General features: G+C 42.8%; 11 non-coding genes across 11 annotated transcripts; all 11 read right to left on the minus strand.

Moving 5' to 3' along the window:
* Positions 1-15,959: 15,959 nt before the first annotated feature.
* LOC113011449 (U1 spliceosomal RNA) lies at positions 15,960-16,124 on the minus strand. Its single transcript, XR_003270556.1, has one exon. It is a non-coding gene; the product is annotated as a U1 spliceosomal RNA (small nuclear RNA).
* An 856-nt stretch (positions 16,125-16,980) lies between these two features.
* LOC113011443 (U1 spliceosomal RNA) lies at positions 16,981-17,144 on the minus strand. The gene has a single exon (XR_003270550.1). It is a non-coding gene; the product is annotated as a U1 spliceosomal RNA (small nuclear RNA).
* An 858-nt stretch (positions 17,145-18,002) lies between these two features.
* Positions 18,003-18,166, minus strand: LOC113011444 (U1 spliceosomal RNA). Its single transcript, XR_003270551.1, has one exon. It is a non-coding gene; the product is annotated as a U1 spliceosomal RNA (small nuclear RNA).
* An 859-nt stretch (positions 18,167-19,025) lies between these two features.
* LOC113011445 (U1 spliceosomal RNA) lies at positions 19,026-19,189 on the minus strand. The gene has a single exon (XR_003270552.1). It is a non-coding gene; the product is annotated as a U1 spliceosomal RNA (small nuclear RNA).
* An 859-nt stretch (positions 19,190-20,048) lies between these two features.
* LOC113011446 (U1 spliceosomal RNA) lies at positions 20,049-20,212 on the minus strand. The gene has a single exon (XR_003270553.1). It is a non-coding gene; the product is annotated as a U1 spliceosomal RNA (small nuclear RNA).
* An 858-nt stretch (positions 20,213-21,070) lies between these two features.
* On the minus strand, positions 21,071-21,234 carry LOC113011438 (U1 spliceosomal RNA). Its single transcript, XR_003270546.1, has one exon. It is a non-coding gene; the product is annotated as a U1 spliceosomal RNA (small nuclear RNA).
* Positions 21,235-22,091: 857 nt separating this feature from the next.
* On the minus strand, positions 22,092-22,255 carry LOC113011437 (U1 spliceosomal RNA). Its single transcript, XR_003270545.1, has one exon. It is a non-coding gene; the product is annotated as a U1 spliceosomal RNA (small nuclear RNA).
* An 857-nt stretch (positions 22,256-23,112) lies between these two features.
* On the minus strand, positions 23,113-23,276 carry LOC113011440 (U1 spliceosomal RNA). The gene has a single exon (XR_003270548.1). It is a non-coding gene; the product is annotated as a U1 spliceosomal RNA (small nuclear RNA).
* Positions 23,277-24,133: 857 nt separating this feature from the next.
* On the minus strand, positions 24,134-24,297 carry LOC113011441 (U1 spliceosomal RNA). Its single transcript, XR_003270549.1, has one exon. It is a non-coding gene; the product is annotated as a U1 spliceosomal RNA (small nuclear RNA).
* Positions 24,298-25,152: 855 nt separating this feature from the next.
* LOC113011447 (U1 spliceosomal RNA) lies at positions 25,153-25,316 on the minus strand. The gene has a single exon (XR_003270554.1). It is a non-coding gene; the product is annotated as a U1 spliceosomal RNA (small nuclear RNA).
* Positions 25,317-26,173: 857 nt separating this feature from the next.
* LOC113011439 (U1 spliceosomal RNA) lies at positions 26,174-26,337 on the minus strand. The gene has a single exon (XR_003270547.1). It is a non-coding gene; the product is annotated as a U1 spliceosomal RNA (small nuclear RNA).
* Positions 26,338-27,191: the final 854 nt, after the last annotated feature.

Here is a 27,191-nt window from a genome sequence, read left to right on the forward strand (position 1 = left end):
CACTATGGCATTACTGAGAGTTGAAAAACTGTCTAAAGTCTTTCATCTTTAATAAAATGATCAGCGTTCTGCTCTACCAGGTGTAACAATTGAGTTTAACATCCAGGCATCCATGAAAACGGAATTTATGACATTTAACGGAGTTAGAAGTTAGCAGGAAGTTAGCTCGCTAGCTTCTATCTAAATACAATATGTCCTGACTGCGGGGTTTTGGAAACAAATTCAAACGTACAGCTCTGCTATCACTTCCAGCATAAATGAAGACAGAAAACTAAACAGCAGTGACGTTTGTAGGGTTACTGAAGTTGGGCTAGCTGGTATATAATGATGTGCTACGTGACCGCTAACGACACAGCTATGTTAGCATAATATAAACAAGCTAACTTTTTTTCCACTCGATAGAAGTTAACGTGAGTGTTCTCGGTGGTCAGGAACAAATGTAATCGCATGGCAGGATGCTGTAAAAGGACCAAACTTCAGCCAGGAGAACAACTGAGATAATCCATCAACAATACGAGGTTAGTCATTCATATACTGCTGCATGGGCTGGGCTGTAGTTACATCGTAAGGTTTTAAAGACTGAGCTTAAATAAATGATTAGTGGTAATAAAAGCCGAGGGAGGTCAACAGGGATCACTGACTGTTTTAGGAGCTTTTTGAGATCAAATAGAAGAAAATACATAACATTAAACATGTTAACAACACAAAAGCCATATTAAACGCAGACTACTTTAGACCCGGAAGTAGGATTCGTCGCGTCATCACTGAACAACCGGATAATGACACTCCTGGAACATCAGCTGCTGTTCTATGGGAAGCAGGGAAAGCTATGATGAGAGGTAAAATAATTTCTTTCTCTTCATATAAAAAGAAAGAAGAAAACAAAAAATATTCAGGAATTAGAAAAAAAAACATCAAATCCTAGAAGAAGCCTACTCGTCCCACCAAGATCAGGAAACATTGAACAAAATACACAAAACAAAACTAGAATTAAATGAGATAATTGATAAAAAATAAATAAATTCTCAGTACAAAGACTACGCTTACAAAATTATGAACATGGTAATAAATCCGGTCAATTTCTAGCAAACCAGCTAAAAATAAATAAAGAAAAAACTACTATATGTGCTGTTCAAGATTCATCTGGGAACACAATATATGACCCGAGACAAATAAACAACATTTTCAGGGATTTCTATAAAAGAGTGTATTCACCACAAATAAACCCATCTAAAAAGGAAATTGATCAGTTTTTAGACAACATAACTCTTCCAAAATTATTAGACACTCAAGCACTGGATTCGCCACTGACATCAGGTGAACTCCAGGAAGCCCTGATAAGTATGCCCAATAATAAGGCTCCAGGTCCAGACGGCTTTCCTGCAGAATTCTACAAAGAATTCTGGATGATTCCAGCACCAGTTTTTTACAGAACGTTGGTGGAAATCAAAGAAAAGGGCAGACTTTCATCCAATATGCTTTCTGCAAACATTGATCTCCTGCTAAAACCAGGCAAAGACCCTGTATATCCCTCAAGCTATCATCCAATATCCCTTATGTAACATGGTAGACTAATGTGCCTGTGTTAATTCAGCTCCATATTATTGTGTGAAGTTGCACTGGGTTGGGAGTGGTTTTGTGTGTGTGTGTGTGTGTGTGTGTCACATTTTTGGTGAGCCAATGGCTGGAATGGGGTTGGACTAATTAGAGGCAGGTGTACTTGATTGCACTGATACACTGGTCTACTTATAGCCCACACTACAAACACTGCTGTGTCATTTTGTCTCTCTGTGCAGGTATGTAATGTGATGAAATCAAATATGTTTGGGATGGATGGGTTTTGTGCTATGAATTCTATAGTGAAAGTGTCGTTTTGTCTCTCTGTGCAGGCCAGGGCCTATTATATGCCACAGCCTAAAGGTAGCAGAGTTGCAGAGGCTGGAGTGACCACTGGCTATATGCTTGCAGGGTGGTGGGTCTCCAAGGACAACTTCTAACCCTGTTACAGGCAACACGTGGAGTGCAACTGGCCGTGTGGCATAGCTGGCTCTGGCCTTGGGACTGTGTGTTTTTTATATAATTCATAAATGGGACACTGGACTGTTTTATCTTTTATCTCTTGATATATTTTTTTGTCAATAAATTATCTTTTAGAATTTTATTGACTGTCATCTTTTTGCCCACGACAGAGACGGTTGGTCAGACCTAGAATCTTTCTTTGGGTGTGTTACACTTACAAATGTAGACCTTAAAATAATCTGCAAAGCTCTCTCAAAGAGACTAGAGAAAATAACCCCCCTCTTAATTCATCCTGACCAAACTAGTTTCATAAAAGGTAGGCACTCATCAACAAATACACGCAGATTACTTAATTTGATAGACTACTCATACAGTAAAAACCTAGAAACTACAATATTCTCTTTAGACGCAGAAAAAGCATTTGACAGAGTTAACTGGAAATTTCTATTTGCAACTTTACACAAATTTGGTTTTGGATCCTCTTTCATTAACTGGTTAAAAATATTAGATAATTCCCCAACAGCTTGTGTCAAAACAAATGACCAAAAATCCTCCAGCTTCTGTCTCCTGAAGGGCACCAGGCAGGGATGCCCACTCTCCCCTTCACTGTTTGCAATTTTTATTGAACCACTAGCAGCAGCAATTAGACAGAATTCAGTAATTAAGGGCATAAAATGCAAGAACGTGGAACATAAAATCAGCCTTTATGCGGATGATGTGTTACTTTTTCTCCAAAACTCACAAACCAATATCTCTGTGGTGATTGAATTGATAAACTCTTTTGCAAGAATATCAGATTACTCAATTAACTGGTCAAAATCTACAGACCTTCCGAATAATTGCTCCTTCCATAATTCTTCTTCAACACCACTGCAATTGGGAAATATAAAATATTTAGGTATTAATGTTTCCCCCAAGCTTGCAGATCTAACTAAATTAAAGAATATCCCACTTTTAAAGAAAGTAGAAGGTGATCTGGCTAGGTGGAAATGTCTACCCATATCACTCATGGGAAGGGTTGCCGCTATAAAAATGATGGTCTTACCAAAAATAAATTATTTATTCTCAATGATCCCAACTAAACCGCCACAAGATTGGTTCAGATCTCTAGATTCGTGTATGTCCAAGTTCCTTTGGAAAACTAAACCTCCACGTATAAGCTTAAAAACACTACAAAAGACCAAGGATAAAGGAGGATTAGAACTACCTAACTTTCAGCACTACTTCTTAGCCAACAGGCTTCAGTTTATCTCAGGATGGCTAAAACATACTCTCTTAGATGAACCTTGGCTAGATGTAGAACAAGCACTTTGCAATAATCTAGAGATTTCAGATCTACCATTTATCAGCTCAAACATCCAACGACATGAATGTGTTAAAAGCATCAGCATCAGCTCTTCTCTGACAGCATGGTGGGAGTTTCTAAAATTGACGGCGTCTTCATTAATCCCATGCAAACGTACACCTATCTGGAACAACCCTGACATATTACAAAACAATAATATGATAAACTTTTCAGATTGGAGTGGTAAAGGAATCAAATACTTAGAACATATATTAGAAGGAACAGAATTGATTTCATTTGACAGACTAGTTACACAATATGGGATCAACAAGAAAAGATTTTTAGAATATCAACAAATTAAATCCATAGTAAAAAAGAAATTAAAACTGGGTCAAGTTGAACTACAAACACCACCAAGTGTGGTTCAATTTCTTACTCTTAAAACCCCCAAATTACTATCCAAAATATACAGAATGCTTTCTAAAACAGATGAATCAATATCACTTCCTATTGCAAAATGGGAAGCGGATTTATCAATTAACTTCTGAAGTTTTGGATAGTTGGGGGCAGATGGATCAAATCACCAGAGGTCTCATCTCTATGCAGGTGGATGTAAAAACGATATGCTCCAGTTCTAATTCCATCTTCGTCGTTTAAGTCCAAACCTCTCTTCACCATACATTTGAAAGACAACCAGGTCTTAATGTCTTCCACTCTCACATATTCAGAGTGCATAATGACTGTCACAGCTTTGGGCTCTCTACCCGATAACGGTGTCATTTTGATGTTCTCCAGCTGAGGCCTAGTTTGCCTGAGTCTATTAAACTTATCCAGACATGATTCGTAGAAGGTACTGGTGGCGAAAATCACCTCGTAACTTTTCTTTCCCGGCAGGCCAAAGATGTAGTCGATCTGCATTGGCGAGTATCCCAACTCTTTCTGGATAACAATCCTGCTGAACTGTAGTCGGTCCATTTCGCAATCTCAAAACGCACAGCAATCCTCCTGGAACCTGTCATGTTAGCAGTCGTTGTCGCCATGGTGGGTCTGGGTGAACCAATCAATTTTTTTTCAATTTTCAAAATTTTTTATTGTTCATAACACAAAAACCACTACAAATTCTTAACTTTGAACAGAAACAAGACTAACCCCCCCCCCCCCCCCCAAAAAAACCCCCACAAACTCTCCAATGAAGAATAAAAGAAAAAATAAAATTAAACCTTAAAAAAAAAAATTAAAGATTTCCATAAGGGGTCCCATATTCTAATTTTTTCAACTAAACAACCATGTATTTTTATACTCCCTTCTTCAAAGGGATATTTTCTCTTAGAAAATAATCATTCAACAAATTAAAGGCACCATTTACCACAACTCGTGCAGGAATTTCATATTTTTTAAAAAGGCAAATATTTCTCGCTCTCCATAATGCATCTTTAACACAATTCACAATTATCCACCAACGATCTTCCTCCCCCCCCCCCCCCCCCTTACCTTTCAAAATCCCATACATTATACATTCATATGTTAGGTCTCCTTTATATAACTCTTTCAACCAGTGTCGTAATAAACACCATACCTTCTTAGCAAAAGGACATTCCCAAAACAAATGCTTAACCGTCTCGTCATTTCCACATCTCAACCTTGGGCACTGTGCACTCTTCGTGCACGCTCTTGCTTTCAAAAAGGCTCTTGTAGGTAAGCATTCCAAAACTGCCTGCCAAGCTAAGTCTTTATGAAGATTTAACAAAAGCTTATTATTAACGTTAAGCCATGCCATTTTACAGAGGTTTTCTGGAAGTTTCCCTACTGGAGTCATTCTATCTGTTGGGAATAATAGTTCTTCTATATTAGTCCTGGTTATAGCCTGGGGCATGATTTGAGATGAAAAACACTTTAATGATTTTATCACTATGTCGTAGACAACAGAATATTGTTCAGAAAGGGGGGTACTAAGGGGGCATCTCCTGCCCCGTGCCTTCAAAACTCTCTGTCCAATCCAAAATCTTGTAAAATATGGCCAGATCAAATCATTAAAGTCACTAAAACAAGCCTTAAGGACTGGAGTAATAAACATTGCATTAAGTTTAGATGCAATCTCTGGAACAGCTCTTCCCCCCATTTTTATTGGTCTATACATAATGTCTCTCTTCAATCTTTCATGTTGGCTTCCCCAAAGGAAGCGAAACATGGCCTTCCGCAGGGAGGCCAACATTGTATAAGGAATTGGCAATATAGTTGCTAAACAAGCTAAAGACACGATTACTTCGGCTTTCAACACCAGAACTTTGCCTACAAAGGAAAGCTCTCTGTCTTTCCATCCCAACAGCTTCCCCTGTATTTTGGGTAGTTTCATATTCCAATTCTTAAATTGCATATCCATTCCAATTTCCACCCCTAAAATTTTTATTGTTTCAAATTTTTCGGTCAATCCCCAATTTTCTTTAGTCTCACGCCAGTTAAAATAAATAACTTTGCTCTTACTTTTATTAATTTTCATTCCAGAAGCTGCCACAAAGGTTTCACAAACCAACAGACTTCTGTCTATCGACATATTATCTGTGAGTACCAAAGTTGTATCGTCCATGTACATAGTGAATTTTATTTTCTTCCCCCCACTACCTAGGGGGATTAACCCTGTAATTGAATTATCCAGTCTTAAAGCACATGCAAGTGACTCCATTACCAATATAAACAGAATAGGGGACAACGGACATCCCTGACGTACCCCCGACTTGATCGCAACTGGATCAGTAAACATTCCATTAACAACAACCACACTACTACAGCTACTATATAACACATGAATCCATCTCCTGAAACCTTCCCCAAAACCCAAAATTTCAAGAACCTTCATCAAAAACATGTGATTAACATTATCAAAAGCTTTTTCTAGATCAATTCCTAAAACGCAAAGGGGAATATTCTGCTCCTGGCTATAAAAATAACTATCTCTTATAATAGCCAAACTGGAGGTGGGGTGCCCCCGGCCTCTCGGCCTGGGGCTCGGTCACTCAGGCACAGCTGGGGGCCGGCGGAGCTCACGGGCGCGTCACTGCAACTCCCCCTGACTTCTGCTCCGCGGCTGCTGGGCGAGCCCTCATCTGGGACTCTCCTCAGCTCTTACTGGAACAGTGGCGCGGCTGCCCCTCTGTTGGTCTTCCATGGTCTCTTGTGTTCTGGGGGCCTCTGGATGTCTGGAGTTTTGATCTCCTCCATACCCGCTTCACACCCTGGAGGACGGGGCTGTGGCCCCCCCACACTCCCTAGCAGATCATTACATGGAGAAACCTTTGGAATGCAAGCATGCTGATCCACACAGGTATGCACACATGGGTATTCACAGACGCGGACTAAAGCTTTCTTGGCTGCTGCCTCAAAGCACACTGTGCGCTGTCTATCTTGCGTGCTGCACAATATCGTTTATTATTTAGTAAATATTGATATCTATGACTAGCTAGTTTATTGTGATGGTGCTTTGTTTTCTCTATTATTATGTTGCTCTTTGTTGTTTGCTGTCTCCTCTGTTTGTTTTTTTTTGTTTGTTTCTTTTTTTCTCCATACAGGTGACCCAGGAGTTCTTTTTTTTTTTTCTCTCTCTCTTCCCCCCCCTTCTCACCGTCTCTTCTCCCCTTTGGTTTTCTTTCTTTCTCTCCTCCTCTTTCTCTCATTCATTCCCCCTGTCCTATTTATTTAAAAAAAAAAAAAAAAAAAATAGCCAAACTGTCTGTCATCTTCCGTCCCAATATCCCACATGTTTGTTCTACACCAATAAGTTTAGGTACAACCGCCTGCAACCGGAAAAATAAGGCTTTTGTTAAAATTTTTATGTCCACACCTAACAGTGTTAGGGGTCTCCAATTTCTTAAATCTTTTTTTGAGCCCTTCTTCCACAACAGCGAAATCATCTCTTTATTCATAGACAACGGTAATACCTTTTTGTCCCAAGATTCTTTGTAAACTAAAAGCAAAGAGGAGCTAAGCTGTTCCCAAAAGGTAAAATAGTACTCTTTAGGCAAACCATCCAGTCCTGGTGCCTTATTATTTTGCATACTTAGCATTGCTCTTGTAATTTCCTCTATAGTTACATCTTCTTCTAACAAAATACTATCAGCCGAATCTAATGTTTATGATAACTTTGAAAGAAAGAATGTTGCTATTTCTTCATCAATACCTTGTTCTTTATATAAATTGTTGTAAAAGGAATGAGTCAGTTCAAGAATTTCTTGTGCTTTCCACTTCCTTCCCTTCATCATCCCTCAAACAATCAATAATTAGTCTGGATTTATGCAATTTCTTAAAGAAATACCTTGTACATTTTTCGTTTTCTTCAAAATGCTTTACTCTACTCCTTATTAATACCCCTTTGCTTTTCTCATTCAGACACACCATCATCTCTTTTTTTAATCTCGTGATCTCCTCACCCACATCAAAACCCAAAACAAGAAGGTTATAATATCTTTGCAAACGAGCCTGTTTTCTTCTTTCCCATTGCTTCCTCCCTTTTGCCAAATTCTTCCCCTGCAAACAAAAAAAGGCCTAGCTTTAATGCTCTCCCACCACTCACCCACAGACTCATATAAAGGTTGGAGAGAAAACCATTGTTGTAACTTAATTTTATATTTCCCAACCACTTTTTTATTTTTTAATAAATTTATATTTAACTTCCATGGTCCCGAAACCGGGTTAAAAAAGGACTGCACTTCAAAAGTACCTTTTAACCTATGATGATCTCAAAAAGGCACTAGCTCCACCTCACAAGAAATAGGATTCAGAGCTTTTGATACGAACAAAAAAATCAATTCGGGAAAAGGATTTCCCATTGGACCAAGTATATCCTGGGTCTTTTAAATTAAGTGACTTATAAACATCATTCAAATTACCATCAATAATTAAATTTTCTAACACACAGGAGCTCCCATCCCCTCTATCCACAGGGTTCTCACTCCGTCTAGCTCTTTTTTCGAAGGTACAATTAACCCCCTCATTACTATATTTCTTCTACTACAAAGAAAGGGTTGCAAAGTTTGAAAAAGTGCAGTTCGTTCTTTTTTGTCAGTATATCCATAAACATTGATAATCCTAAATTTGACCCCACATCTTTCCACATCAACAAGTAACACTCTCCCATCCACCACAGTCTCCACATTTTCTATATTAAAGGTTCTATTATTAAATAACACCCCCACTCCAGAAAAACGGTTTTGGTTATCCCCTGACCAAACAGATTGCCCGTATACCCATCGTTTCTCAAACTTTGCATAGTTGTCCATGTAGGATATTGCACTCTCCTGAAGTAAAAAAATGTCACTACCAGCTTCATGTAACAAGTTAAAGACTGACTGACATTTCACAACGTCATTCAGCCCTCTCGTATTTATAGTAGTTACTTGAAGTGTGTTCATTGACCCCTAAAGGAGAAATGTTAATTCTGCTGGACCTTTGCCTTTTTCTTCTTCTTCTTTTTGGATACTAACCAAACCGCTGATGTTACTTTCCCTACTTTATCCCTCACTTTGGTTATCTGGGTAGTTTCCTGGGTGACTTTCGAAACTTGCTCCTCAAACTGGGGTACTGGTGAGGGGGTGGGGTGACTCGTACCATCCAAATCCACCTCTCCGGTTGAAGATTCCGTTGACGTATTTATTTGTCGTTTGAGTGAACTTGACACATCATTAGACCCAGGTTGTATTAGAAGTTCTGGGGGAAGGGGGGGGGCTTGTCTTTGCTTGCATGCACAGGTAGAGGAAGAAAATCTTCGTCAAGCTTTACAGCATGTTTTGTTTCCCTCCATAGGAGGGTCCATATAGTCCAACAAATCTCTACACTCTTTCGATGTTGAAGGAAGCGCGAGGTCTGGGGTTCTTAGAAAAACTTCCATCTCTTCCTGAATAGTTTCAATTCTATTGGACTCTCTAACATTTCCTGCTTGACAAGATGAGCTCCCAGCTGTTTCACCGTCCTGGTCAGCCCCCCGTTTGGTTCCCAACGGCTTCCAGCTGAGGTTCATTACTTTGATTGTAACCTCTATCCGCATTCGTTGGTGCAGAATTCCCTGTTACCACTGGAGTTTCTTCTGCTTGCTGAACCTGGGGCATTCTCAACCAATTTGCATAAGACTGTGGGCATGACCTAAAGGTATGATCTTCTTTCCCACATAAATTACAATTTTTTGGGTAAGGGCAATCTTTTATAATATGTTCACCACTTTTACAGTTCCTACAAACCACGTTGACACACTCCATGGCCAGATGGTCATTAGAACCACACACATATCCTCTAATTGCATCAGATGTACATAGAAGCGATATGCTCCAGTTCGAATCCCATCTTCGTCTTTTAAATCCAATCCTCTTAACACCGAACATTTAAAGGACAGCCATGTTTTAATATCTTCGACTCTCACATACTCTGAATGCATACTGCTTTAGTCACTGCTTTAGGCTCTCTGCCTGATAGTGGAGTCATCTCGATATGAGCCAGCTAGGGGCTGGATTGTCTCTTTCTATTGAAGATGTTAATACAAGACTCATACAAAGTTGTCGTGGTAAAAATCACTTCATAAATTCTTCTTCCAGGCAAGCCAAAAATGTAATCCAACTGGTTAGGTGAAAAACCCAGTTCCTTCTGAATAACAGTCCTAAACTGCAATCGATCCATTTCACAAACCTCTTGTAGCTCAAAACGTACAGCGTTCCGCCTGGAACCTGCCATGCTAACAGTAGCATCAGATGTTGTCATCATCATGGGGGCGAACCATCTCCATTGAATGAACCAATTTCAATTTTCAAAGAGTTTTATTGTTCAAAATCAAAATTACATCAGTTCATTCATAAAGAATTAAAACAAATAAGCAACCAAGACTCTGAAATCAAAAACCCAAAATGGGGAAACCCACAAAGGGAAAAAACCCCCACAAAAAAAGTCAAGTAAACAACAACTAATACTCTCACATTTTCCTACATACAAATATTCAAATACTTCCTTGGTACTTTCCACATCTTTCTTTTGTCTTCTTCGCTATCCCCAACTGAGATTCTCATAATGTAATCCTTTAACAAACAAACCATACTATTGATTACAACTCTTTCAGATATTTCATATTTTTTAAATACACAAATGTTTCTCGCTCTCCACAGAGCATCTTTAACACAATTCACCATTATCCACCAACACGTTTCCCTTTTCTCCCAAGTTTTTTCAAAAAACCCATACATTATAAGTTCATATGTCAACTCTTCTTTACTTAACTCATTCAACCACTGTTTTAATAGGCCCCACACTTTTTGTGCTAAGAAACATTCCCAAAATATATGTTTAATCGTTTCGTCACCCCCACACCTCTTTCTTGGGCATTGTGCACTCCTCGTGCACTCCCTTTTTTTCAAAAAGGCTCTTGTCGGCAAACATTCTTGAACAGCTTGCCACGCTAAGTCTTTATGAGGATTTAGCAGGCATTTGTTATTTATGTTACCCCAAGCCATTTTAGTGTGGGTTTCACGCAATTTTCCTATCGGTGACATGCTACCTGTTGGAAACAATGTCTCCTCTATAGTTGCGCGCGTTATCTCCTGAAGGGTTATCCTAGTCGGAAGACGTTTCAGCAAACTAAACACTACCTTGTAGATTACAGGATATTGTTCAGAAAAGGGCACGTTAAGGGGGGGGCGCACACCCCACGCCTGCAAAACTTTCCGACCCACCCAAAACCTAGTAAAGTATGGCCAAAGTTTATCTTTAGGATCACTAAAACATGCCTTAAGAATTGGGGTGATAAACATCGCATTGCACTTGGACTCTAATTCTGGTACTGCTCTCCCCCCTTTCCCTACTGGTTTGTACATAACTTCCCTCTTTGCTCTCTCATGTTGACCTCCCCAAAGGAAATGAAACATCGCCTTCCTCAATGAAGTTAATATTTCATAAGGGATTGGCAACGTCGTTGCCAAAAATGCTATAGAAGCTATTACTTCAGCTTTTATTACCAGAACCTTACCTATAAAAGAGAGTTCCCTATCTTTCCAGTTCAACAGTTTCCCTTGTATTTTTTGTAATTTTGAATTCCAATTCTTATGTAGCCTGGGAAATGGTTAGCCACGCAGGACACAATTACTGGGGTTCTTAATGTGCAGTTTTATTGTCAATGACGACTGGATAAACAAAAAAAAAATGTCCTTTGACCTTTACTTTTGTCAAACAGCGGCCATATGGACTTGTACTGAACACCTACAGCACGAGAGGTAACGTGGCAACGTAACAGAATGACCTATTAAACAAAGATGCGCCACTACAATACGAGGAATAAAAGAAATGAAATGAAATACAAAATACAAAAATACGGCAGTGGCCTCTGTCTGTGCAGAACAAAATACAAAGAACTAAATCACACAAGGCTCCTTTAAAAAAAATGTGGAAGGGTTACATACATGTTTATAAACACTTACATTCCACAGAAATCTCAGCTCACTTGCAATACTGGAGCACACAGATGATCTCGCAGCTTATCCCTTGCATGGAGAAAATGGCCGCTCCACGCTGCACATACAGGTCCTTTGCATCATACATTTAAGAAATACATCATCTTGTTAAAATACTGACGTTTTGCCACTGCACTACAATTATAACAATATGTTTCAATGAGTTATGTGCATATTTAACAATTCCTTACCAACAATTTAACTCCTTCACAACATTCCCGTTCCACATCCACAACAAAAAGAAAAGTAAACAGGAAGTCCCAAGATGCATTTCTTGTTAAGTTTTTTTTTGGAAAACTGCAGTTAACCCTTAAGCACTGCCCCCCCCCCCCCCCCCCCCCCCAGTGACCACAATATGCAACTACACAAACCTATAAAATTAACAGCTTCAAGTGCACACAACATGCAGATAACCAAAGAAATAGCACCAGCAATAACATTAAATTACCCAATAACATTCTTGTCTTACCATACATGGAAACAAAGAAACAACATTTTAAGACCCCTTTTTGAACCTTAAATGGATATTTGGTTAACTGAAATGGAAAATATTATTATTAATTTACCACTCGGCTATACTTAATTCTCATATTTTCTCCTATTTCCACCCCTAAAATTTTCAACGTTTCTGGTTTTTTCTTGCAATCCCCATTTTCTTTAATCTCACGCCACTTAAAGTAAATCACCTCACTCTTCTCTTTATTAATTTTCATCCCTGAGGCTTTGGTAAAAGCTTCACAAACTGCCAAACTTGCCTCGATCGACTTATTATCTGTAAGCAGCAGAGTTATATCATCCATATACATGGAGAATTTTATTTCCAACCCTCCGCTACCCGGCGGGATCAGCCCCTTAATTAGCTCATTAGCTCTTAGTGCACATGCCAGTGGCTCCATCACCAATATAAACAAAATAGGGGACAAAGGACATCCCTGTCTTACTCCTGATTTCACTGGGACCATAGCAGTCTGTACCCCATTCACAACAACAACACTACTACATCCAGTATATAACACCTGGACCCATCTCCTAAAACCTTCCCCAAAACCTAAACTATCAAGCACTTTCATCAGAAAGGCGTGACTGACATTGTCAAAGGCCTTTTCTAAATCCAGACCTAACATACAAAGGGGGATGTTCCGCTCTAAACTATAGAGGTAACTGTCCCTTATAATCGCTAGACTATCTGTCATTTTACGTCCTTGTATCCCACATGTTTGTTCCGTTCCAACTAACTTAGATACTACTGTCTGAAGACGGAAAAAAAGGGCTTTAGATAAAATCTTAATGTCTACCCCTAACAATGTCAGTGGTCTCCAGTTTCTCAAGTTTTTTTTAGTACCCTTTTTCCATAGTAGGGAAATCACTCCAGTATTCATGGACGTTGACCATATGCCTTTATCCCACGCTTCTTTGTAAACCTTACACAACGAGGGGCTAAGTTGTTCCCAAAAGGCCTGGTAGTATTCCTTAGGTAAGCCGTCCATACCTGGTGACTTATTATCTTGCATACTTTCCATGGCTCTTGTGATTTCCTCTAATGTTATACTTTCGTCTAAAATTATACTATCTTCTGGGTCTAATTTTTTTGTTAACTTAGAGATAAAGGATTCTACAGTCTCCTCATCCATACTTTGTTCTTTGTACAAATTGGTGTAAAAGGAATGTACTACCTTTAAAATTTCTTGAGTGCTTTTCACTTCTTTTCCTTCTTCATTTATAAGGGTGTCAACTGCAGGCTTAGCTTTATACAATTTTTTAAAGAAATATCTCGTGCATTTTTCATTTTCTTCCACATGTTTTACTCTACTCCTTATTAATACTCCCTTGCTTTTCTCATTTAAAGAAACCATCATTTCTTTTTTCAGGTTCGTAATCTCTTCGCTAACATCAAAGCCCAAATTCAAAAGGTTATAGAACCTTTGTAATTTTGCTTGCTTTCTCAATAACCATTGTCGCCTTCTCTTTGCCTGCCTTTTCCCTTCAAGACTAAAAAATACTTGGGTCCTAATCTTTATACTCTCCCACCATTCCCCTACCGATTCATATAGTGGTTGTAGGGAGACCCATTGCTGTAATTTTAATTTATACCTTCCCGTCACTTTGCCGTCTTTCAAAAGATTCAAGTTTAGTTTCCATGGTCCTGGGGCCGACTGAAAAGAAGATTGAATCCTAAATCCACACATTACCTTATGGTGATCAGAAAAGGGTACTGGTTCTACTTTACATGATAGGGGTATTAAGCTTTCACTGGCAAACAGAAAGTCAATCCGTGAAAAGGACTTATTATTAGACCAGGTGTATCCAGGGTCTGACGGGTTAAGAACTCTGAACACGTCTTTTAATTTACTGTCTTTAATTAGGTTGTCTAAAGCACAAGTACTTGAATCTTTCTTCACTGTTGGGGCCACGCCCTGGATTCCACTTATTTCCGGTGTACAGTTAAAGTCCCCACCCATTATTACCTGTCTTCTATTACAAAGAAATGGTTGTAACAGTTGAAATAAGGCTGCCCGTTCTTTCGAATCTGTGTGTCCATAGACGTTAATAATCCTGATTTTACTCCCGTTTATTTCTACATCCATACATAAAGCTCTTCCGTCCACCACAACCTCCACTTTTTCTATCTTAACTGTTTTATTGTTGATCAAAATACCTATACCAGACATCCGATTTTGATTATCCCCTGACCAAACAGATTGGCCATATGTCCATCGATTTGTGAACTTCGTGTAATTGTCCATAAAGGGAAGGGCACATTCTTGAAGAAGACAAATGTCCCCACCTATTTCGTGTAATACGTTAAAGACAGATTGACACTTCACTGCATCGTTCAACCCCCTTGTGTTGATTGTCGATACATAGAAGGAGTTTATGTTTGTACTAAATAGGTGGAATCTTTAACTCTCTGGCTTTATTAATAAAGTCTCTTACTATGTTTTTATCTTCTTCTTTTTCTTTTTCCGTGGGAGCCATGCCGTAAAGGGGGCGCTCGCGTCCTTACCTTCCTGTTGACTTTCGTGAACAACTCCCTGAGTAGATATCAGTCTTTGTTCTTCCAGTACGGGTATTGACGGGGAGTCTATTTGGTCCCGACTTTCTGATTCCAAAATCCCTGTAGACGATTCTGTTGAAGTGTTTATCTGTCGTTTTTGTGATGTCGGTGCTACACTTATATTTACTTGTGGTAGCACTTCAGAAAAAATAGTTATGTTATCTTCAATGTCACAAGGTGGTAATGAAAAACCTTCTTCTTCCAAAGTGATAGTTTGGTTTGATTGCAACGTTGAAATCTCCAAAAACGTGTAATCAAGCATGTCTCTGCACTCTTGGGATGTCGACGGCTGTGAAATGATATGGGTACCTGAGAGCACGGCCATCTCCTCCTGGATCTCGTCCTGTATCTTAGGCTCCATTTCTATTTGAAATACTTCCTTCTCCTCCGTCGCTACGTCCTCACTGGTGATCACTTGGGAGGAGCGGGGGGGCACTTCAGCTTGTTCCCCACCCCAGCTGAAGGTCGTTTGATCCTCAACCTCTTCCTGCTGGAACTCGTTGACTTGATTGTTAATTACCTCTTCAACAACTGGCAGACCTCCTCCAATTAAGACTGGCATCTCCTCAATTAATTGTTGATGAGGTTTTTTCACTTTATTTGCATAGGATTGGGGGCATGCCCTAAAGGTATGTCCGTCACCCCCACAAAGATTACATTTCCGCGGTACAGGACATTCAATTGTAGTGTGCTCTTCACTTTTACAGTTTTTGCAGACTACATTCTCACACTCTGCGGCTAGATGGTCATTACCACCGCATTTGCGGCATGTCTTTGGTTGCCCCGGGTAGAAAACATATCCTCTAATTGCTCCCAATTGGATAATTGGGGGCAGGTGGATCAAATCACCCGAGGTCTCATCTCTCTGCAGGTGGACGTAGAAACGATATGCACCTGTTCTAATTCCGTCTTCATCTTTTAAGTCCAAACCTCTCTTCACCACACATTTGAAAGACAACCAGGTCTTAATGTCTTCCATTCTCACGTATTCAGAGTGCATAATCACTGTCACCGCTTTAGTCTCTCTACCGGATAACGGTGTCATTTTGATGTTCTCCACCTTGGTGATCATGGTATCTCCCCTGCCAGGTAAGTATCATGGATCTTTGCTTTTGGACACAAGAGTGAGGGGAGAGTGCGAACGCAGTCCCCCACTACCACAAATTATGCAGTTGAGATTCCCGCATTTGGGGAATTCACAGGGGTCAGCACAACCGCAGTGCAATGGTTGAGCCTCGCCCTGGGTGAACCACCTTCGTGATCATGGTAATCTCCCCTGCCAGGTAAGTATGAGTTGCCAGCGTGGGAGACAGGGGTCCCCTTTCCACATCCAGCACTCTGGCTGATGGTGCCTAACACACATTTTGTGCCAGTTTAAAGGGCACACCGAGAGAAGAGCAGACACATCGGCTGTATCCCAATTCAGGGTCTGCAGCCTTAAAGTACGCAGCCTCAACGATCCTCAAGGGCCGCGTACTTAAAGACCGTTAAGGCCGGAAGTGCGAGGCTTGTGAAATGTGACGGTCTAGCCTCCGTTGCGATGCCCAGGTTGCCTAGCAACCATGATACTAACAGCTGGAAACGCTACATACAGCATTGTTTGAAGGAATTGAAGGAGAAAATCTTTTGTTCATTTGTTTGTTTGTTTCTACATGAGCTTTGATCATTCTCTGTAAGATTAAGGTCAGCTATTGAACGGCGTATTTTTTTAAAGTAAAGGCTTTAAAACCAAGTTAGTACAAACGTCACTAATGTCACATAACTTTGCCGACATGTGGCCAACAGTAATGTTTTCATGTTCTTCGTTATTAAACATTTGCACATAAATAAGTGACATAATATTCAGTACTTACTTAAAGTTTACTCTTCGGCTGCCCCTCGTCCGCCGTTTTTTTTCGGCAAAATTATCCACACCCACTGCGGCGCTATGCATTCTGGGATATGTTGGGCCGCGAAGTCTACACCGCCACGTCCTTAAAATTCAGGGAAATGAAGGACGCATTTGAGGGCCGCATTTCGAGCAGCCTTCGAATTGGGACAGCCTTTGTCGCCTCACGGTGAAGTAATCGGCCTTAAAATGCGGCCTTTAAGGCTGCAGACCCTGAATTGGGATACAGCCATGGATCTTTGCTTTTGAACACAAGAGTGAGGGGAGAGCGCGAACGCAGTCCCCCACTACCACAAATTATGCAGTTGAGATTCCCGCATTTGGGGAATTCACAGGGGTCAGCACAACCGCAGTGCAATGGTTGAGCCTCGCCCTGGGTGAACCACCTTTGTGATCATGGTATCTCCCCTGCCAGGTAAGTATGAGTTGCCAGCGTGGGAGACAGGGGTCCCCTTTCCACATCCAGCACTCTGGCTGATGGTGCCTAACACACATTTTGTGCCAGTTTAAAGGGCACACCGAGAGAAGAGCAGACACATCGGCTGTATCCCAATTCAGGGTCTGCAGCCTTAAAGTACGCAGCCTCAACGATCCTCAAGGGCCGCGTACTTAAAGACCGCTAAGGCCGGAAGTGCGAGGCTTGTGAAATGTGACGGTCTAGCCTCCGTTGCGATGCCCAGGTTGCCTAGCAACCATGATACTAACAGCTGGAAACGCTACATACAGCATTGTTTGAAGGAATTGAAGGAGAAAATCTTTTGTTCATTTGTTTGTTTGTTTCTACATGAGCTTTGATCATTCTCTGTAAGATTAAGGTCAGCTATTGAACGGCGTATTTTTTTTTAAAGTAAAGGCTTTAAAACCAAGTTAGTACAAACGTCACTAATGTCACATAACTTTGCCGACATGTGGCCAACAGTAATGTTTTCATGTTCTTCGTTATTAAACATTTGCACATAAATAAGTGACATAATATTCAGTACTTACTTAAAGTTTACTCTTCGGCTGCCCCTCGTCCGCCGTTTTTTTTCGGCAAAATTATCCACACCCACTGCGGCGCTATGCATTCTGGGATATGTTGGGCCGCGAAGTCTACACCGCCACGTCCTTAAAATTCAGGGAAATGAAGGACGCATTTGAGGGCCGCATTTCGAGCAGCCTTCGAATTGGGACAGCCTTTGTCGCCTCACGGTGAAGTAATCGGCCTTAAAATGCGGCCTTTAAGGCTGCAGACCCTGAATTGGGATACAGCCATGGATCTTTGCTTTTGAACACAAGAGTGAGGGGAGAGCGCGAACGCAGTCCCCCACTACCACAAATTATGCAGTTGAGATTCCCGCATTTGGGGAATTCACAGGGGTCAGCACAACCGCAGTGCAATGGTTGAGCCTCGCCCTGGGTGAACCACCTTTGTGATCATGGTATCTCCCCTGCCAGGTAAGTATGAGTTACCAGCGTGGGAGACAGGGGTCCCCTTTCCACATCCAGCACTCTGGCTGATGGTGCCTAACACACATTTTGTGCCAGTTTAAAGGGCACACCGAGAGAAGAGCAGACACATCGGCTGTATCCCAATTCAGGGTCTGCAGCCTTAAAGTACGCAGCCTCAACGATCCTCAAGGGCCGCGTACTTAAAGACCGCTAAGGCCCGGAAGTGCGAGGCTTGTGAAATGTGACGGTCTAGCCTCCGTTGCGATGCCCAGGTTGCCTAGCAACCATGATACTAACAGCTGGAAACGCTACATACAGCATTGTTTGAAGGAATTGAAGGAGAAAATCTTTTGTTCATTTGTTTGTTTGTTTCTACATGAGCTTTGATCATTCTCTGTAAGATTAAGGTCAGCTATTGAACGGCGTATTTTTTTTTAAAGTAAAGGCTTTAAAACCAAGTTAGTACAAACGTCACTAATGTCACATAACTTTGCCGACATGTGGCCAACAGTAATGTTTTCATGTTCTTCGTTATTAAACATTTGCACATAAATAAGTGACATAATATTCAGTACTTACTTAAAGTTTACTCTTCGGCTGCCCCTCGTCCGCCGTTTTTTTTCGGCAAAATTATCCACACCCACTGCGGCGCTATGCATTCTGGGATATGTTGGGCCGCGAAGTCTACACCGCCACGTCCTTAAAATTCAGGGAAATGAAGGACGCATTTGAGGGCCGCATTTCGAGCAGCCTTCGAATTGGGACAGCCTTTGTCGCCTCACGGTGAAGTAATCGGCCTTAAAATGCGGCCTTTAAGGCTGCAGACCCTGAATTGGGATACAGCCATGGATCTTTGCTTTTGAACACAAGAGTGAGGGGAGAGCGCGAACGCAGTCCCCCACTACCACAAATTATGCAGTTGAGATTCCCGCATTTGGGGAATTCACAGGGGTCAGCACAACCGCAGTGCAATGGTTGAGCCTCGCCCTGGGTGAACCACCTTTGTGATCATGGTATCTCCCCTGCCAGGTAAGTATGAGTTACCAGCGTGGGAGACAGGGGTCCCCTTTCCACATCCAGCACTCTGGCTGATGGTGCCTAACACACATTTTGTGCCAGTTTAAAGGGCACACCGAGAGAAGAGCAGACACATCGGCTGTATCCCAATTCAGGGTCTGCAGCCTTAAAGTACGCAGCCTCAACGATCCTCAAGGGCCGCGTACTTAAAGACCGCTAAGGCCCGGAAGTGCGAGGCTTGTGAAATGTGACGGTCTAGCCTCCGTTGCGATGCCCAGGTTGCCTAGCAACCATGATACTAACAGCTGGAAACGCTACATACAGCATTGTTTGAAGGAATTGAAGGAGAAAATCTTTTGTTCATTTGTTTGTTTGTTTCTACATGAGCTTTGATCATTCTCTGTAAGATTAAGGTCAGCTATTGAACGGCGTATTTTTTTTTAAAGTAAAGGCTTTAAAACCAAGTTAGTACAAACGTCACTAATGTCACATAACTTTGCCGACATGTGGCCAACAGTAATGTTTTCATGTTCTTCGTTATTAAACATTTGCACATAAATAAGTGACATAATATTCAGTACTTACTTAAAGTTTACTCTTCGGCTGCCCCTCGTCCGCCGTTTTTTTTCGGCAAAATTATCCACACCCACTGCGGCGCTATGCATTCTGGGATATGTTGGGCCGCGAAGTCTACACCGCCACGTCCTTAAAATTCAGGGAAATGAAGGACGCATTTGAGGGCCGCATTTCGAGCAGCCTTCGAATTGGGACAGCCTTTGTCGCCTCACGGTGAAGTAATCGGCCTTAAAATGCGGCCTTTAAGGCTGCAGACCCTGAATTGGGATACAGCCATGGATCTTTGCTTTTGAACACAAGAGTGAGGGGAGAGCGCGAACGCAGTCCCCCACTACCACAAATTATGCAGTTGAGATTCCCGCATTTGGGGAATTCACAGGGGTCAGCACAACCGCAGTGCAATGGTTGAGCCTCGCCCTGGGTGAACCACCTTTGTGATCATGGTATCTCCCCTGCCAGGTAAGTATGAGTTGCCAGCGTGGGAGACAGGGGTCCCCTTTCCACATCCAGCACTCTGGCTGATGGTGCCTAACACACATTTTGTGCCAGTTTAAAGGGCACACCGAGAGAAGAGCAGACACATCGGCTGTATCCCAATTCAGGGTCTGCAGCCTTAAAGTACGCAGCCTCAACGATCCTCAAGGGCCGCGTACTTAAAGACCGCTAAGGCCGGAAGTGCGAGGCTTGTGAAATGTGACGGTCTAGCCTCCGTTGCGATGCCCAGGTTGCCTAGCAACCATGATACTAACAGCTGGAAACGCTACATACAGCATTGTTTGAAGGAATTGAAGGAGAAAATCTTTTGTTCATTTGTTTGTTTGTTTCTACATGAGCTTTGATCATTCTCTGTAAGATTAAGGTCAGCTATTGAACGGCGTATTTTTTTTTAAAGTAAAGGCTTTAAAACCAAGTTAGTACAAACGTCACTAATGTCACATAACTTTGCCGACATGTGGCCAACAGTAATGTTTTCATGTTCTTCGTTATTAAACATTTGCACATAAATAAGTGACATAATATTCAGTACTTACTTAAAGTTTACTCTTCGGCTGCCCCTCGTCCGCCGTTTTTTTTCGGCAAAATTATCCACACCCACTGCGGCGCTATGCATTCTGGGATATGTTGGGCCGCGAAGTCTACACCGCCACGTCCTTAAAATTCAGGGAAATGAAGGACGCATTTGAGGGCCGCATTTCGAGCAGCCTTCGAATTGGGACAGCCTTTGTCGCCTCACGGTGAAGTAATCGGCCTTAAAATGCGGCCTTTAAGGCTGCAGACCCTGAATTGGGATACAGCCATGGATCTTTGCTTTTGAACACAAGAGTGAGGGGAGAGCGCGAACGCAGTCCCCCACTACCAGAAATTATGCAGTTGAGATTCCCACATTTGGGGAATTCACAGGGGTCAGCACAACCGCAGTGCAATGGTTGAGCCTCGCCCTGGGTGAACCACCTTCGTGATCATGGTATCTCCCCTGCCAGGTAAGTATGAGTTGCCAGCGTGGGAGACAGGGGTCCCCTTTCCACATCCAGCACTCTGGCTGATGGTGCCTAACACACATTTTGTGCCAGTTTAAAGGGCACACCGAGAGAAGAGCAGACACATCGGCTGTATCCCAATTCAGGGTCTGCAGCCTTAAAGTACGCAGCCTCAACGATCCTCAAGGGCCGCGTACTTAAAGACCGCTAAGGCCCGGAAGTGCGAGGCTTGTGAAATGTGACGGTCTAGCCTCCGTTGCGATGCCCAGGTTGCCTAGCAACCATGATACTAACAGCTGGAAACGCTACATACAGCATTGTTTGAAGGAATTGAAGGAGAAAATCTTTTGTTCATTTGTTTGTTTGTTTCTACATGAGCTTTGATCATTCTCTGTAAGATTAAGGTCAGCTATTGAACGGCGTATTTTTTTAAAGTAAAGGCTTTAAAACCAAGTTAGTACAAACGTCACTAATGTCACATAACTTTGCCGACATGTGGCCAACAGTAATGTTTTCATGTTCTTCGTTATTAAACATTTGCACATAAATAAGTGACATAATATTCAGTACTTACTTAAAGTTTACTCTTCGGCTGCCCCTCGTCCGCCGTTTTTTTTCGGCAAAATTATCCACACCCACTGCGGCGCTATGCATTCTGGGATATGTTGGGCCGCGAAGTCTACACCGCCACGTCCTTAAAATTCAGGGAAATGAAGGACGCATTTGAGGGCCGCATTTCGAGCAGCCTTCGAATTGGGACAGCCTTTGTCGCCTCACGGTGAAGTAATCGGCCTTAAAATGCGGCCTTTAAGGCTGCAGACCCTGAATTGGGATACAGCCATGGATCTTTGCTTTTGAACACAAGAGTGAGGGGAGAGCGCGAACGCAGTCCCCCACTACCACAAATTATGCAGTTGAGATTCCCACATTTGGGGAATTCACAGGGGTCAGCACAACCGCAGTGCAATGGTTGAGCCTCGCCCTGGGTGAACCACCTTCGTGATCATGGTATCTCCCCTGCCAGGTAAGTATGAGTTACCAGCGTGGGAGACAGGGGTCCCCTTTCCACATCCAGCACTCTGGCTGATGGTGCCTAACACACATTTTGTGCCAGTTTAAAGGGCACACCGAGAGAAGAGCAGACACATCGGCTGTATCCCAATTCAGGGTCTGCAGCCTTAAAGTACGCAGCCTCAACGATCCTCAAGGGCCGCGTACTTAAAGACAGCTAAGGCCCGGAAGTGCGAGGCTTGTGAAATGTGACGGTCTAGCCTCCGTTGCGATGCCCAGGTTGCCTAGCAACCATGATACTAACAGCTGGAAACGCTACATACAGCATTGTTTGAAGGAATTGAAGGAGAAAATCTTTTGTTCATTTGTTTGTTTGTTTCTACATGAGCTTTGATCATTCTCTGTAAGATTAAGGTCAGCTATTGAACGGCGTATTTTTTTAAAGTAAAGGCTTTAAAACCAAGTTAGTACAAACGTCACTAATGTCACATAACTTTGCCGACATGTGGCCAACAGTAATGTTTTCATGTTCTTCGTTATTAAACATTTGCACATAAATAAGTGACATAATATTCAGTACTTACTTAAAGTTTACTCTTCGGCTGCCCCTCGTCCGCCGTTTTTTTTCGGCAAAATTATCCACACCCACTGCGGCGCTATGCATTCTGGGATATGTTGGGCCGCGAAGTCTACACCGCCACGTCCTTAAAATTCAGGGAAATGAAGGACGCATTTGAGGGCCGCATTTCGAGCAGCCTTCGAATTGGGACAGCCTTTGTCGCCTCACGGTGAAGTAATCGGCCTTAAAATGCGGCCTTTAAGGCTGCAGACCCTGAATTGGGATACAGCCATGGATCTTTGCTTTTGAACACAAGAGTGAGGGGAGAGCGCGAACGCAGTCCCCCACTACCACAAATTATGCAGTTGAGATTCCCGCATTTGGGGAATTCACAGGGGTCAGCACAACCGCAGTGCAATGGTTGAGCCTCGCCCTGGGTGAACCACCTTCGTGATCATGGTATCTCCCCTGCCAGGTAAGTATGAGTTACCAGCGTGGGAGACAGGGGTCCCCTTTCCACATCCAGCACTCTGGCTGATGGTGCCTAACACACATTTTGTGCCAGTTTAAAGGGCACACCGAGAGAAGAGCAGACACATCGGCTGTATCCCAATTCAGGGTCTGCAGCCTTAAAGTACGCAGCCTCAACGATCCTCAAGGGCCGCGTACTTAAAGACCGCTAAGGCCCGGAAGTGCGAGGCTTGTGAAATGTGACGGTCTAGCCTCCGTTGCGATGCCCAGGTTGCCTAGCAACCATGATACTAACAGCTGGAAACGCTACATACAGCATTGTTTGAAGGAATTGAAGGAGAAAATCTTTTGTTCATTTGTTTGTTTGTTTCTACATGAGCTTTGATCATTCTCTGTAAGATTAAGGTCAGCTATTGAACGGCGTATTTTTTTAAAGTAAAGGCTTTAAAACCAAGTTAGTACAAACGTCACTAATGTCACATAACTTTGCCGACATGTGGCCAACAGTAATGTTTTCATGTTCTTCGTTATTAAACATTTGCACATAAATAAGTGACATAATATTCAGTACTTACTTAAAGTTTACTCTTCGGCTGCCCCTCGTCCGCCGTTTTTTTTCGGCAAAATTATCCACACCCACTGCGGCGCTATGCATTCTGGGATATGTTGGGCCGCGAAGTCTACACCGCCACGTCCTTAAAATTCAGGGAAATGAAGGACGCATTTGAGGGCCGCATTTCGAGCAGCCTTCGAATTGGGACAGCCTTTGTCGCCTCACGGTGAAGTAATCGGCCTTAAAATGCGGCCTTTAAGGCTGCAGACCCTGAATTGGGATACAGCCATGGATCTTTGCTTTTGAACACAAGAGTGAGGGGAGAGCGCGAACGCAGTCCCCCACTACCACAAATTATGCAGTTGAGATTCCCGCATTTGGGGAATTCACAGGGGTCAGCACAACCGCAGTGCAATGGTTGAGCCTCGCCCTGGGTGAACCACCTTCGTGATCATGGTATCTCCCCTGCCAGGTAAGTATGAGCTGCCAGCGTGGGAGACAGGGGTCCCCTTTCCACATCCAGCACTCTGGCTGATGGTGCCTAACACACATTTTGTGCCAGTTTAAAGGGCACACCGAGAGAAGAGCAGACACATCGGCTGTATCCCAATTCAGGGTCTGCAGCCTTAAAGTACGCAGCCTCAACGATCCTCAAGGGCCGCGTACTTAAAGACCGCTAAGGCCGGAAGTGCGAGGCTTGTGAAATGTGACGGTCTAGCCTCCGTTGCGATGCCCAGGTTGCCTAGCAACCATGATACTAACAGCTGGAAACGCTACATACAGCATTGTTTGAAGGAATTGAAGGAGAAAATCTTTTGTTCATTTGTTTGTTTGTTTCATGAGCTTTGATCATTCTCTGTAAGATTAAGGTCAGCTATTGAACGGCGTATTTTTTTTTAAAGTAAAGGCTTTAAAACCAAGTTAGTACAAACGTCACTAATGTCACATAATTTTGCCGACATGTGGCCAACAGTAATGTTTTCATGTTCTTCGTTATTAAACATTTGCACATAAATAAGTGACATAATATTCAGTACTTACTTAAAGTTTACTCTTCGGCTGCCCCTCGTCCGCCGTTTTTTTTCGGCAAAATTATCCACACCCACTGCGGCGCTATGCATTCTGGGATATGTTGGGCCGCGAAGTCTACACCGCCACGTCCTTAAAATTCAGGGAAATGAAGGACGCATTTGAGGGCCGCATTTCGAGCAGCCTTCGAATTGGGACAGCCTTTGTCGCCTCACGGTGAAGTAATCGGCCTTAAAATGCGGCCTTTAAGGCTGCAGACCCTGAATTGGGATACAGCCATGGATCTTTGCTTTTGAACACAAGAGTGAGGGGAGAGCGCGAACGCAGTCCCCCACTACCACAAATTATGCAGTTGAGATTCCCGCATTTGGGGAATTCACAGGGGTCAGCACAACCGCAGTGCAATGGTTGAGCCTCGCCCTGGGTGAACCACCTTTGTGATCATGGTATCTCCCCTGCCAGGTAAGTATGAGTTACCAGCGTGGGAGACAGGGGTCCCCTTTCCACATCCAGCACTCTGGCTGATGGTGCCTAACACACATTTTGTGCCAGTTTAAAGGGCACACCGAGAGAAGAGCAGACACATCGGCTGTATCCCAATTCAGGGTCTGCAGCCTTAAAGTACGCAGCCTCAACGATCCTCAAGGGCCGCGTACTTAAAGACCGCTAAGGCCCGGAAGTGCGAGGCTTGTGAAATGTGACGGTCTAGCCTCCGTTGCGATGCCCAGGTTGCCTAGCAACCATGATACTAACAGCTGGAAACGCTACATACAGCATTGTTTGAAGGAATTGAAGGAGAAAATCTTTTGTTCATTTGTTTGTTTGTTTCTACATGAGCTTTGATCATTCTCTGTAAGATTAAGGTCAGCTATTGAACGGCGTATTTTTTTAAAGTAAAGGCTTTAAAACCAAGTTAGTACAAACGTCACTAATGTCACATAACTTTGCCGACATGTGGCCAACAGTAATGTTTTCATGTTCTTCGTTATTAAACATTTGCACATAAATAAGTGACATAATATTCAGTACTTACTTAAAGTTTACTCTTCGGCTGCCCCTCGTCCGCCGTTTTTTTTCGGCAAAATTATCCACACCCACTGCGGCGCTATGCATTCTGGGATATGTTGGGCCGCGAAGTCTACACCGCCACGTCCTTAAAATTCAGGGAAATGAAGGACGCATTTGAGGGCCGCATTTCGAGCAGCCTTCGAATTGGGACAGCCTTTGTCGCCTCACGGTGAAGTAATCGGCCTTAAAATGCGGCCTTTAAGGCTGCAGACCCTGAATTGGGATACAGCCATGGATCTTTGCTTTTGAACACAAGAGTGAGGGGAGAGCGCGAACGCAGTCCCCCACTACCACAAATTATGCAGTTGAGATTCCCGCATTTGGGGAATTCACAGGGGTCAGCACAACCGCAGTGCAATGGCTGAGCCTCGCCCTGGGTGAACCACCTTCGTGATCATGGTATCTCCCCTGCCAGGTAAGTATGAGTTGCCAGCGTGGGAGACAGGGGTCCCCTTTCCACATCCAGCACTCTGGCTGATGGTGCCTAACACACATTTTGTGCCAGTTTAAAGGGCACACCGAGAGAAGAGCAGACACATCGGCTGTATCCCAATTCAGGGTCTGCAGCCTTAAAGTACGCAGCCTCAACGATCCTCAAGGGCCGCGTACTTAAAGACCGCTAAGGCCGGAAGTGCGAGGCTTGTGAAATGTGACGGTCTAGCCTCCGTTGCGATGCCCAGGTTGCCTAGCAACCATGATACTAACAGCTGGAAACGCTACATACAGCATTGTTTGAAGGAATTGAAGGAGAAAATCTTTTGTTCATTTGTTTGTTTGTTTCTACATGAGCTTTGATCATTCTCTGTAAGATTAAGGTCAGCTATTGAACGGCGTATTTTTTTTTAAAGTAAAGGCTTTAAAACCAAGTTAGTACAAACGTCACTAATGTCGCATAACTTTGGCGACATGTGGCCAACAGTAATGTTTTCATGTTCTTCGTTATTAAACATTTGCACATAAATAAGTGACATAATATTCAGTACTTACTTAAAGTTTACTCTTCGGCTGCCCCTCGTCCGCCGTTTTTTTTCGGCAAAATTATCCACACCCACTGCGGCGCTATGCAACGAGTCTTCAACCTCGGTCTGCGACTGGGGAGAGTGCCCGCCCTATGGAAGACATCCTGCATCGTCCCGGTCCCCAAAAAGAACCGGCCCAGTGAGCTGAATGACTTCCGACCGGTGGCACTGACGTCACATCTTATGAAGACTCTAGAGCGGCTCTTCCTCAACCTCCTCCGACCACAGGTACAACATGCCCAGGACCCACTACAGTTT

This window comes from Astatotilapia calliptera, chromosome 18 (assembly GCF_900246225.1).
Source record: "Astatotilapia calliptera chromosome 18, fAstCal1.2, whole genome shotgun sequence".
Classification (NCBI taxonomy): domain Eukaryota; kingdom Metazoa; phylum Chordata; class Actinopteri; order Cichliformes; family Cichlidae; genus Astatotilapia; species Astatotilapia calliptera.